A 14,769-nucleotide genomic window follows, 5' to 3' on the forward strand; every position below is an offset into this window, starting at 1 on the left:
TGGCACAACTAGAGAAAGCCTGCGCACAGCAGCGAAGACCCAACGCAGCCAAAATAAATAAATTTAAAGGGGGAAAAATTAAAAAAAAAATAGGGTCTTTGTGGTTGTAATAAAAAAAAATGAGAAGAACATAATTCTCATAGTCAGTTTGGGCTGCTGTAACAGAATACCATAGATTAGATGGCTTATAAACAACAGAAGTTTATTTCTCACAGTTTTGGAGCTGGAAGTCAAACGTCAGGGTGCCCACATGGTCTGGTTCCGGTGAGGGCCTTCATCTGAGCTGCAGACAGTGACCTTCTCTCTGTGTCCTCACAAGGTAGAAAGGGAGAGAGGGATCTTTGGGTCTCTCTCTCTCTCTCTTTTTTTTTTTATACAGCAGGTTCTTATTAGTTATCCACTTTGGGTCTCTTTTATAAGGGCACTTAATGCCTATTCATGTGGGATCCACTTTTATCTGATTATAAAAGGACTCCTAAGATCTTGGAGAAAGTTCTGGGTTCTGGGTGGGGAACTGGCTAGAAACATAGCATGCATATCATGAGGGATGCTGTCAACATGACATGAGTCTGAAATTGCACATAACTGTCCAGCACACCTGTGGCTAATATCACAGGTGAGACATGGGACACCAAAGGCATTTGAAACCCCAGGTAAGCTTGAGATCTTACATGAGCATATGGGGCCATGAGAGATACTTAAATATTATTAGGATTTTATTTCCTACCAGCATGAGTGGAGGATTGAGGCAGAGTAATTTGATTTCAAGTATTAAATAAATGTAAGAAACTTTTTTACATGTGAGGCCATATATTTACTATAAGGCTAATAATTCATATATAAAGCACTGCTCTGAGCACATACTTGTCTCTTAATGTATTTACTTTCCATTTTCTATATTCTTTTTTTCTGCTTACTATGCAAGGTCATCCTTTAACTTCTACCTAAAGACATGAGAGAGTCTACTGACTTTCTTTTTTACCATCTTTATTGGAGTATAATTGCTTTACAATGGTGTGCTAATTTCTGCTGTATCACAAAGTGAATCAGCTATACATATACATATATCCCCTCCCTCTTGCATCTCTCTCCCACCCTCCCTATCCCACCCCTCTAGGTGGTCACAAAGCACGGAGCTGATCTCCCTGTGCTATGTGGCTGCTTCCCACTAGCTATCGATTTTACATTTGGTAGCATATATAAGTCCATGCCACTCTCTCACTTCGTCCTAGCTTACCCTTCCCCCTCTCCGTGTCCTCAAGTCCATTCTCTATGTCTGCATCTTTATTCCTGTCCTGCCCCTAGGTTCTCCAGAACCATTTTTTTTTCTTTAGATTCCATATATATGTGTTAGCATATGATATTTGTTTTTCTCTTTCTGACTTACTTCATTAAGACATCTGCAGATCTAGTAATTATAGTATTGATGAAATCACCATCATTTATTGAGTGTCACTATGTTCCAGGCATTGGATAGGGTTTTTTGTTTTGTTTCATTATTTTATTGAGAGTAATTTGAGGTTCAGTGAAAAATGGAGGGGAAGGTACAGAGATTTCCCATATACACCCTGCCCACACATTCACAGCCTCCCCTATTTTCAACAACCCCACCAGCATGGTACATTTGTTACAACCGGTGAGTCTACACTGACACATCATAATCACCCGAAGTCCATAGCTTACATTACCATTCGCTCTTGGTGTTGTACCTTCTATGGGTTTGATAAATGTATAATGACACGTTCATCATTATAGTATCATACAGAGTGTTTAGACTGCCCTAAAAATCCTCTGTGACTGCCCTAAAAATCCGCTGTGCTCTGCCTATTTATCCCTCTCCCTCTGCTCCAAACTCTGGGAACTAGTGATCTTTTTACTGCCTACATATTTTGCCTTTCCCAAAATATTATGAGATTGGGATAATATAGTATATAGCCTTTTCAGATTTGCTTCTTCCACTTACTGATATGCATTTAAAGTTCCTCCATGTCTTTTTATAGTTTGATAGCTCATTTCATTTTATTACGGAATAATATTCTGTTGTCTGGATGTACCAGAGTTTATTTATCCATTCACCTACTGAAGGCCATCTTGGTTGATTCCAAGTTTTGACAATGATCAGTAAAGCTTCTATAAACATTCAGATGCAAGGTTTTGTGTAGATAAAATTTTCAGCTCCTTTAGGTAAATGACAAGGAGTGCTGGACATATGGTAAGAGGTATGTTTAATTTTGTAAAAATCTGCCAAACTCCTTCCAAAGTGACTGTACCACTTTGCATTCCAACCAGCAACTGATGAGAGTTCCTGTTTCTCTGTCAATATTCTGGATTTTGGTTATTCTAACAGGTATATACTAGTGTCCCAGTGTTGTTTTTATTTCCATTTTCTGACGATGATGTGGAGCATATTTTCATATGCTTATTTGTCATCTGTATACCTTCTTTGGTGAAATGTCTGTTAAGGTTTTTGGCGCATTTTTTTTTTGTGGGGCTGGGAGGTCTCTGGTGGTCCAATGTCCTGAACTTGACTTTCCTACCTCGGAAGCTCAGGCTCAACACCCGGCTGGAGCACCAAGACCCTGCCAGCCGCATGGCATGGAAGAAAAGGAAGAAAAAATATACGAAAAGAACAGACAGAACCCCAAAAGAAATGGTAAAAGCAAAACTAAACAGCCAAAATCACACAAAGAAACATACATACACACTCATAAAAAAAAGAAAAATAAATAAAAGAGAAAAAAATAAAACGGACAGAACCCCAAGACAAATGGTAGAAGCAAAACTATAGAGATAAAATCACACAAAGAAATATACCAACACACACACACACACACACACACACACACACACACACACTCATAAAAAGAGAAGAAAAAAAAAGTGAAGAGAGCAACCAAACCAATAAACAAACCCACCAATGAAAACAACCACTTAAAACTAAACTAAGATGAACACAAAACCAAAAACTAACCAAACGAAGAAAGCAAACCCCAAGTCTACAGTTGCTCCCAAAGCGCACCACCTCAATTTTGGGAACATTCATTGTCTGTTCAGGTACTCCACAGATGCAGGGTTTATCAAGCTGATTGCAGGGATTTAATCCACTGCTCCTGAAGCTGCGTGGAGAGATTTCCCTTTCTCTTCTTTGTTCGCACAGCTCCTGGGGTTCAGCTTTTGGTTTGGCCCCACCTCTGCATGTAGGTCGCCCTCAGGCATCTGTTCCCTGTCCAGACAAGAGGGGGTTAAAGCAGGGGCTGATTAGGGCTCTCCTGCTCACTCAGGCCAGGGAGAGGGAGGTGTACGGTGGTAATAATTGGAATGCAGGGCGTGCCTGCAGTGGCAGAGGCTGGTGTGACATTGCAACAGCCTGAGGCATGCCGTGTGTTGTCCCAGGGAAGTTGGCCCTGGATCACAGGACCCTGGCAGTGGCGGGCTGCACAGGCTCCTGGGGGGGGGGTGTGGGTAGTGACCTGCACTTGCACACAGGATTCCTGGTGGCAGCGGCAGCAGCAGTAGCGGTCCATACCTGACTCTGGGGTCCAAGATGATAGCCGCAGCTCGTACCCATCTCTGGAGCTCACTTAGGTGGTGCTCTGTTGTCTGTGGGCACATAGAGCAGGAAGGCCCTTTCTGTGCACACCCCAAAACAATGGCCTCTTTCCTCTCCGGTGGGTCCAGACTTTTTCCTGGACTTCCTCACAGCTAGCTGTGGTGCACTAGCCCCCTTCAGGCTGTCTCCATGCACCCAACCCCAGTCCTCTCCTTGTGGTCTGATCTCCAAAGCCCGAGCCTCAGCCCCCAGCCCCCACCCACCCCGGCGGGTGAGCAGACAAGTATCTCGGGCTGGTGAGTGCCGGTCAGCCCTGATCCTCTGTGTGGGAATCTCTCCGCTTTGCCCTCCGCACCCCTGTTGCTGTGCTCTCCTCCGTGGCTCCGAAGCTCCCCCGCACCCCCCACCCGCAGTCTCCGCCCGCAAAGGGGCTTCCTAGTGTGTGGAAACCTTTCCTCCTTCACAGCTCCCTCCGAGAGGTGCAGGTCCCATCCCCATTCTTTTGTCTCTGTTTTTTCTTTTTCTTTTGTCCTACCCAGGTACGTGGGGATTTTATTCCCTTTTGGGGATCTGAAGTCTTCTGCCAGCGTTCAATAGGTGTTCAGTAGGAGTTCTTCCCCATATAGATGTATTTTTGATGTGTTTGTGGGGAGGAAGGTGATCTCCGCATCTTACTCCTCCACCATCTTGAAGGTCTGCTCTCTTGAAGGTCTCAATGGGGAGGCATATGTATTAACTACCAGGAAAGGGACAGCACTTTCTGAGGGAATAGAGTGCCACCCTCTTTTTATCCTTTTTTAGTCCGTGACTTCCAGTCATGATTGCTGGTAGGTGTGTCATTTAGTATCTAATGTAGTAAAATCAGCATACAATGAGACTCAGGGTCTACTGGAGGTCAGGTTCATTGCCATCTTGGTTCCAGCTGCTTCTATCTGGGTTTTGTTTTTCTCTTCATATAGCTTCCTTTCTTTGTCTCTGGACCCTGTGACTTGAAGATATGCTCAAGGGGAGGTTGGTGGGTTTTGAGCAAGGATGTGATGTCAGCTCTGGCAACAAAATAAATAACTCATTGCCTTTAACACTTTCAAAGTTATTGTTACTTTTTTAAGACTCAGAAATAATTATTTTATGCACATTATATTATCTTATTAGTTATATAAGATACTTTCTTTAGTGTTAAATGCTGACAGTCAAATAGCAGAGATCTAAAAATACAAGTTTTCTAATTATGTTTGAAGATAGGCAGTATCAAGTTGATTGAAAAACTAAACTTATAACCATTTGGGATAGACTTTAGTGACAAGACTTGATACGATGAAATGTTTTATAGCAACATTTGTAGAAGAAGGCTTTCAATGCACTGGTGTACAGATTGGAATCTCTGAAGTAAGAAACTTCATTTTATGTAGAAAGCTCAGAGTGGTTAAAAGAGCTGCCTAAATCACGTGGTAGCTAGGTAGCAGAGCTGAGAATAGAACTTGACTTCTTACACTTTGAAGAGACAGCTATTACAGACATACTGGCTTTGCTGAGAAACTTCATATGCATGTGATTTTATGTTTAAACACAAGGTTTCACAAGACACCCCTGTCAACCAATCAAATCCCTTTCTGTATTTGTTGAATATAGTGATATTGAATAGAATCTTTGCAACCATTTTTAGAAAATACTTTATAAACAGGTACCTGTAATTCCTCATGAAAACTGGGATTGAGATACACAAATAGGTTAGAAACTTTATAGAGCAATTTGGGAGCATATACAATTATACCCATACGTATGGATGTCCCTACTTTCCCATAAATAAGCTCTCTTCATTGTGACACATTTATATTACTCATGTCCAGATTTGATTTGCCTACCTGTCTGTAATTATTCATTATTAAAAGGAATCATATTATCTACACATGGGAGCAGAAAGAATCCAGAACTCTTCATGTAATCTCATGTGGCACTGATCAGGCACAGAAGAGTCAGTGGAAATATAACTGACTCGGCAGGTGCAAGCAAAACGAAACCACATTCTTTCTTGTAACTTCCCTAAACGAAATCCCAGGCAGTTCTCATAGCTTTTCTTGTCACTTCTGAGTCAGTCAGTAATTAAAAAGTCCACCCCCAATGTAAAATGAAACTTGTCTATCCTTCCAATATAAAGTTTTCCCCCCTCCAATACTTTGTAGTTTCTTCAGGGTGGAAAACCAATAGGGAGAAAGAGGAAATGGTCCATCTCTACTTCTCTGGATCTCTTCCCACACACTCCCAAGTTGCTGCTTGTGACTTATCAGAGTTCAAGTTGAAGAGAAAGGAGGGAAAAAGGAAAGGTATTTCCTTAAGTAGACTACAGCCGTAGTTAGTTTTGGTGCTCTCTGTAGATGGGGGATGCACAATAGCTGGCTCTTTCCCAAGTTCCTCCAAGATCCTCAGAAGTGATCTCAATAGCAATTCCTTTAATGAATACAAGGTCTTCCCTGGCAGGCTGCTTTTCAAATCCCCCCCACCCCTCACATTTGCAATGGCTGCCTCTTTCCATGCTGTTGCTGGATCTAGCTCATACTGGCTAGAGGGAGCTGACTGCATGCATCTCCTTTCTATGTTGTGCACCCCTATGTCATATTCGTACCTTGAAATTGGCTATGGTGGGATTATTTATACCACAGAAACTGGGAAATGCCAAAAATGAGTGTTCCTTTGTCTTTTTCAAAGAATTAATTTACCAGCACATCACTACAAGTGATCTTTTGGCATGGCTTTCTTTTTTTTTTTTTTTTTTTTTTTTGCGGTACGTGGGCCTCTCACTGTTGTGGCCTCTCCCGTTGCGGAGCACAGGCTCCGGACGCGCAGGCTCAGCGGCCATGGCTCACGGGCCCAGTCGCTCCGCGGCATGTGGGATCTTCCCGGACCGGCGCACGAACCCGTGTCCCCTGCATCGGCAGGCGGACTCTCAACCACTGCGCCACCAGGGAAGCCCATGGATTTCTTTTTAAAATGACTCCAGGCTGATTCCCTTTTGTAAAATCCAGGTCTGGTTACAAAAATCATACTCTTGTTTCACCTTCTGTAAACAATGTGGGTTGCTCCTCCAACATCTCTCTCTCTCTCTCAGTTGTTCTTGCTCTCTTTCCCCTTCCTCCTTCCCTTCCTTCCCCACCCCTTTTCATTCCTTTTCTTTTCTGCTTCTGCCAGACAGAGCCAGCCTTTTACTTTTATATCTTTTTTCCAGTGTGATGCTTCCATCAGGAATGTGGAGACCTCTTCCACTGGTAGAGAAGACTCATCAGAAATGAGGGGTTCCATGTTCCCGGCTTCATCAAATCTTCCTACACATCCTCATCCCATTCTTTCAGAACCAGTAACCTCACTTTAAGAGTAGATACCTGCAGGACTGGGAGTTCAACCTACATTATAATTCAGCCAATCACTAGATAAGGTTCTGTATTTGGTTTCCAGCAATTTCAGCCCTGAGGCTAGAGGAGTTAACTCTCTCCTCAGGGCAGTTGGTGGTTCTTAGGTCATTTATGGGTGCTTGAGCTGGGAAGTGGAATCCCTGAACTCAACCTTTTCTTTCACCATTTTGAGCAGCAACATTAGGAGCAACAAACCTATTTCATTATATTCATTAGTTTTCCAAAAATGCTTGAAAATATCATGCAGAAAGTCACCTAGCTCTTATATAGGATTGATTAGGAGTATCCAATGCAGATATTTTGCATATCTCTGTAAACAGATCACACTATGGGGTCTAAGTGCTCTCTTTACTACTGGAAATTGAGTCATTAGAGTCTTTATCAAATCAGACTATTCCAGAAACCCCAGGACACAATTCAGAAAACTCATCTTTAATATTCTGTCCCAGGTAAACACTCCAAATCAGAGCCAATTCCAGAAACCCCAGGACACAATTCAGAAAACTCATCTTTAATATTCTGTCCCAGGGTAAACACTCTCAGTACCAAAATCTGTATGAAGAACTGGCTCAATGGACACGGAAGCCAAGAAGTCCTACCATCTGCTGTCTGTAAGCTGGAGACTCAGGAAAGGCAGTGGTATAATTCGGTCCAAGTTCAAAGGCCTAAGAACCTGGGAGCTGATGGTGTAAACCCCAGTCGAGGGCAGGAGAAGAAGAGATGAGATGTGCAACTCAACAGTGAGGCAAAAAAAAGGGCAAATTCCTCCTTCCTCTGCCTTTTGTTCTATTTAGGCCTTCAGTGGATTGGATGATGCCCACCCCCTTGGGGAGGGCAATCTTTTTTACTGATTCCACCAATTCGATTGCCAGTCTCATCTGGAAACACCCTCAGGGACACATCCAGAAATAATGTTGAATGTGGGTACTTCATGGCCAGTCAAGTTGCCACATAAAATTGACCATCACAGCCAGCAAATATCAGACCTGAATAACAGCATGACTCATACCACAGGGGCTACAGGCATAGCTCACAGGTAAATCTTCAAAGAAGTCCTTATTAATGGACTCGTCAACTACCTTCATATTGACTCAAAATGGCTCATAGGATAATTAATGGTAGCAAAATCAGCCTTATACTCTCTTTGAATGTTTTGTACATATAGTGTAGAAACTTTTTATATTATAAGCCAGTACTAGGTGTTTAGACTTGTTCCCAGATCCCCCCACCCACTGCACACACACATGTAGTTAGAGTAGAATTATGAGTATTAAAAAGCCATATAATTGAGCTGTTAAAGGCATCACTTCTGGCATTACACAGATCATAGTAATAACTAACACCTATACTGTATAGTGCTTACTATACCCCAGAAGCAACCCTATGAAGAAGGTACTACTAATCTCCCATTTTTACTGATGAGGCAACTGATGTATAGAGATGTCAAATAATTCACTCCAAATTATGATTAGGAGGGGTCATACACCGTGGCTAAGAACAGAACAAAAATACTTCAGCCACTATGCTTGACTTCAAATCCTAGTTCTGACATTTACTAGCTATATGTCTCAGGAAAGTTACTTGACTTTATTTTAAAATATGGGACACAAAATAGTATCTCCCTTATACTGTGAGTTATAAAGAGAAATAGATGGTGTCTACAGTATGGTGAGTATGCAACAAATGTTTCCTCATATAAAGGAGGTTAGGAAGAGAAAGATGATCATACACTAAACATATTTCTGGTCAGTTCGACTAAAATTCACCATTTGGTGTTGTGTAATGGAATACATGGATTATGGATTCTAAATAGATCAGGTGTTGATTCTGTCTTTGGCTTGAATTCTTCCCTAGAAAATCCACATATATGAAAACCAAGTGTGATCTGGAAGGGATTTAAGAAGACCCATTAATCCTTAATAAGATTATCATATCAATTTGTAAACAAATATATAAAGAAATATTCTCTTTAATTTACAGTTATTTGTTATTTAAGGTCAACTCAAGTATATTTTGTTTTTTCTTAAAACATGCTTTACTGCTCACAAAAATGGACTCTAATCCTATCATAAGTCCAAGGTTTTATGTGAATTAAAACACAGGCAAGGGCTTCCCTGGTGGCGCAGTGGTTGGGAGTCTGCCTGCCGATGCAGGGGACATGGGTTCGTGCCCCGGGTAAGCCATGGCCGCTGAGCCTGCGCGTCCGGAGCCTGTGCTCAGCAATGGGAGGGGCCACAACAGTGAGAGGCCCGCGTACCGCAAAAAAAAAAAAACAAAACAAAAAACACAGGCAAAATAATTCTCAATCATTGTGGCTCTTTCCTAATATTTAGAAAAGAGGTTTCTGATTAATTACAAATGCTCTCTCAGGCATCATGGCCAACAATGGGGCTTTTTATTTAGGTTGTATTTATCTTTATTGTATTATTAGAGTTCAGTGGTGGAAATAAACTAGATGGCTCATGAAAAACAAATATCATATAATTTTTTTTTTTTTTTGCCGTACGCGGGCCTCTTACCGTTGTGGCCTCTCCCACATTGCGGAGCACAGGTTCCGGACGCACAGGCTCAGCAGCCATGGCTCACGGGCCCAGCCGCTCCGCGGCATGTGGGATCTTCCCGGACCGGGGCACGAACCCGTGTCCCCTGCATCGGCAGGCGGACTCTCAACCACTGCCCCACCAGGGAAGCCCCATATAATTTTAAATTAACATTTAGCTGGCCTACAACTAAAAAATAGCCAAGCATTCTTATGGTAAAATATAGGCAAACTATTTTGAACTTTATCCTCTTCTCCAGGGAGTAATACAAGCCTAAATATATTTCTGTCTATCCTTTCTAAATCTTGTAATAAGCTATTTTTTAAAATAATATATATATTTAAAGTCTGTGTATCCCAGAGATACAAATACAAATAAAAGCTGTTTGGTCTTAAAATGCATACCAGCTGTGGACACAGTTTGGGGGTTTGTAACTAGATAGACAGATTGAACAGATCCCAAACTGGAAAATCTCCAAGGAAAAAAGTTTTTAACTTTCACAGCGGTAATTCAGAAATTGGCTCACTTCTGTGCCTGTGCTGAACTGATATTGAATTTTGATTTACATTACTTTGTTCTCATCACTAGTGACTGAGTTTTTAAGGACACAGAACATCTTCATGTTTAAAATTCAATGACAAATATGAATAACTAACATTACTGAACATCTTTATACCCAATATATTATTTAAATCTCACCATAACCTTATAAAAATAAGTTCTTTCAAACAAAACAACTAAAGTTAAGAAAATTTAATATGACTTGTTAAAGGTTACAGAGCTAATAAATTGCAGAACAAGCTATAAAACTCAGATCCATTTGATTACAAATTTCATAGTCTTTCACCTACCTTTTACTGACGACCTACATATAGATTGCCCTCAACATGTACATATTGAATAGCTTAATATATTCTTAAGGAAATGATCATCAAAACCATGACTAAAAACATCCTGATGTGAAATAAGATCAAGTTCTTTTAATATAGACAGCCAAATAAAACACCCACTCAATTAAGTATACATTAATGTCTTTCCAGTCAAAGCCTATAATCATAGAAATAGGCTACAAATCTAAATGTATTACGTATCATTCTGTTGTATATATCTCTTATTTATATTGAAGAAGAAAACAGTCTAAAACAGATTCTCAATGTGCAGTACACGTTACAATGGCACTTAGAGGTAGACACTTTATAACAAGGTCTAGATTTGTTTTTCTGACACCAAAGAATTATTTTATGTGGGTCATTATTTATAAAATTCATAAAATTTTAATATCCTTTTTTAAGTCTTGGTTAAATTTCCTTTTTTGCATTTTTCCACAGAAGAATTTATAGTTGGTCTATTTATAGGGAATTTTGCCAAAATGGACACTAGTTTCAAAAAAGTAGAAACTAATATCTGAAAGGATCCAAATAACTTGGAATTCTCCCATGATGTATTTAACACTGTTCTTTGACAAAACATGAAATGGCATATAACTATAATATTAATACATTGGCTGGATATCAAAATTCCATGTGATGAATCTTCTCTTAATCTCATTTTTCTCACCTGAAAAATGAAGTGGGCTCACATGAATTCTAAGTACTCTTTAAATTCATATTTTCATGATGGTCATAGCCCTTACAATATAAAATATAGCCTTGAATCAAAATGATATTATCATTTAAATATGTGGTTACATTCCCACAGTATTTGGTGAAGAATGATAAACTAATTTCATCTTTGCATTTCTCTGATCTGTTTATATTTTTCTTGTTTTGGCGGTACATTTGAAGGCTGACAATGCCCTTAGTTCCATGTTTTAAAGTCTTTACCTAGAAAAGAGTTTCAAAAAGAAAGAAGCTGACAAAATTGTTACCTACATAGTAATTACTTACTTGCATTAGTCTATTTTTCCAACAGCTTACCCTTCCTACTGCCCCCACCCCTGCATATAGACAATTGAAAAAGAGTGCGCTACTGCCGTATTTTACCTTTCAGACTGCAAAATCCTGGAATCTCAGATCAAAATCCAACATCCTTTTCTTTTTGTTTTTCCTCTTTGTTTCCTTTTAGAAGTTAGGAGAACTTATTTCCTTCTTCTATTTCATTTTCTTAGCTAGAGCTAGTGAGACATTATCTATATTGAATAACTAATCATCATCAACCTTGTCTAATTCCCTTTAACTAATCCATCCCTGTTAGTCATGTGGCCTGGAGGAAAACTTCAGTCTTTCAGTGTCAGCTTCCTCATCTATAAAATACTAGGATAGACTAAGTAATCTATTCCATTTCCAAAATATAGTGCAAGTATAAAAATACATTTAGTTAATATATATTTATTGAATACCTACTGTATGCTAGATACAGAGAAGGCGAGTTATCTCCTGAGATAATACATGATATCTGTCCTTTAAGGGTTCAAAGTCTATTGAAGAAGACAGGAGCACACAGAAATACTCAGAGTAGAATGGAATCGTATTCTTATGTAAGTGTGTAAAAATCCTAGAGACCATTATAGTGAAGTGCTTAATAGATGCTAGGGATATAATGATAAATGGGGTGTCTCAGCTGTGTCTGGAAAGATAAGAGGAGACCCTAAGCAGAGAAGACATGGAATAGCATTTCAGGAAAAGCTTAGGGAGCTAAAAAAGGAAAATGCATACTGAAGAATGCTTACGTTACCAGAAGGAAGACGGAAAGGAAATGGCAGATGAGACTAAACAAATAACTTTAAGCTAATATTGAAAGGGGCTTGTAAATCCTGCTTGGGTATATGGGTTTCCTAGGAAGTGAGAATTATTGAAGCTTTGAAAGCAGGGGAATTGATGTCATTCTTTCAGACTGCTTTTAGAAAAAGAACTATTTCAGTGCTGTGAAAGTGATTTGCAGCATAGAAACACCAAAGAAAATAGTTGCCAATATTGGACACCTATAAAAATTTAATTATTATCTGATGCATATTACTTTGCAGATGGCTAAGGTGGAAGTACTGACCTTTTGTGGACAATGCGGATGACATTCAGAGCTTAGATTTTATCAGAATGTGGAATCACTGCATCTGAAATTTGATGATTAGGTACGTTCTCTGCAGAGCAATAAATCTCAGCTCTGGACATAATGTAGAATTCTCAAGAAATTAGCCTCAGGGAATTTCTTACAGAAGATTTGTTGTATCGGTGGTCATTATGCAACCATTTCTTAAAACTGAATTAAATCTTTAACTTTGGAGTGTGTTTGTCTCCCCTTCAATTATCTTTTTTCTTTTCTTTTATCTTTTTGCTCCAGCATAGGACTTTCCAATGGAATTTCCATGCTGATAGAATGTTATACACATGCTATCCAGTGTGGTAGCTACTAGTAACATGTGGCTATCGAGCGTTTGAAATGTGGCTCGTGTGACTGAGGATTTGAAATTTTAATGTTATTTAATTGTTACAATACTAATAATTAAACTACAGACTTTATTCCAATCTCCTCAGTTTATTCACACATGTACTATTTACCTGTTCCAGGATCTGATCTAGGATCTAACACTGCAGTTGGTCATTATGCCTCCCTGGTCTCCTCCAATCTGTGACAGCTCTCCAATCTTGTCTTTCAGGACCTTGAAACTTTGCAGAATAGTGATTACGTATTTTCTATACTGTCTCTCAGTGTTTGTCTTATGCTTTGTCATAATAGCTTGAGGTTATGGATTTTGGGGACATACACTCTAGAGATGGAAGTATACTTGTTGCATCTATCAGAGGACATATGGCCTCAAAACGACTTGTTACTGATGACATTCACCTTGATTACTTGATTAAGGTGGTATCTGGCAGTTTTCTCCCTGTAAAGTTGTCATTCCTCTTCTACAGTCTATTCATTAGAAGCCATTCACATAGTCCAGCCCCACTCAAGAAGCACTGCATTAAACTATATCTCTTAGAGGAAGAGGTATCAAGAATTTGTGGCCATATATTAAAACCACCAGAAATATTTGGGAACTTTGGGGGAGATGCTTTGAGCCTCTGCAAGTATTCTCTTTCTCCTTAAGGCCCACTAATTTTAGCATTCATCTATGTATCTTGCCTGCAGTAATTAGTGCTTGCTTGCTTTCTTTTCTTAACAAAAAATATTTTTATAGGTTTTCAGGAGATTTCATTAGTATATAATATTTTCCAACTTTTATATTTGAAATTATTTGCTTGCATGGTTTAAATATCACTAAAGATAAAATAATTGCCAGGCAGAATAACAAGATTATGCCAAGTTATCTTATTGTTTGTTGTTGTTGAGGTCTAATAGCACACAAATGTTTATCAAGTAATATGCTCTTTATGGAGGAAAAGAAATCTAACATATTTAAGTTAATCTTTGAACATTTTCCCTAGGAGAGAACTTGAATTACATGATGCAGTCATATATGAAAAGAGAAAAGATGGGAGTCCAGTGTTTAGTTCATTTAAATATGCATTTATGACAGACTCTAGGTCTATCCACCTCATTAAAAATAGCTCCATTTTGTTTCTTTTTATGGCTGAGTAATATTCCATTCATACAGAGTGAAGTAAGTCAGAAAGAGAAAGACAAATACCGTATGCTAACACATATATATGGAATTTAAGAAAAAAAATGTCATGAAGAACCTAGGGGTAAGGCAGGAATAAAGACACAGACCTACTGGAGAACGGACTTGAGGATATGGGGAGAGGGAAGGGTGAGCTGTGACAAAGCGAGAGAGAGGCATGGACATATATACACTACCAAACATAAGGTAGATAGCCGCATAGCGCAGGGAGAGCAGCTCGGTGCTTTGTGACCGCCTGGAGGGGTGGGACAGGGAGGGTGGGAGGGAGGGAGACGCAAGAGGGAAGAGATATGGGAACATATGTATATGTATAACTGATTCACTTTGTTATAAAGCAGAAACTAACACACCATTGTGAAGCAATTATACCCCAATAAAGATGTTAAAAATAAATAAATAAATATGCATTTAACTATTTTTATTTCCCCCAAATTATCTGGCTGTACAGGGAAAATACAATTGAAATAACATATCTCAATAACTTAGGCATAAATTCACTGGTCTTTTTTCATTTGTTTGTTTCTTTTAACAGTGAAAATTACAGGTGAGTAAATGCAAGCACCTGGAAAATGTTTGACCTGAACTTACTTATTTTTATGAGTACATTGATCAAATCCATTGCATAATTTCATTAATGTTTGTAGAACATAGCCTGTAATTTTGCACATGCAGCCTTTGCCAGAATTTTTATATTCTCCAAAGCTGTCAAAGTAA

The sequence above is a fragment of the Orcinus orca genome, chromosome 8 (assembly GCF_937001465.1).
Source record: "Orcinus orca chromosome 8, mOrcOrc1.1, whole genome shotgun sequence".
In the NCBI taxonomy this organism is placed as follows: domain Eukaryota; kingdom Metazoa; phylum Chordata; class Mammalia; order Artiodactyla; family Delphinidae; genus Orcinus; species Orcinus orca.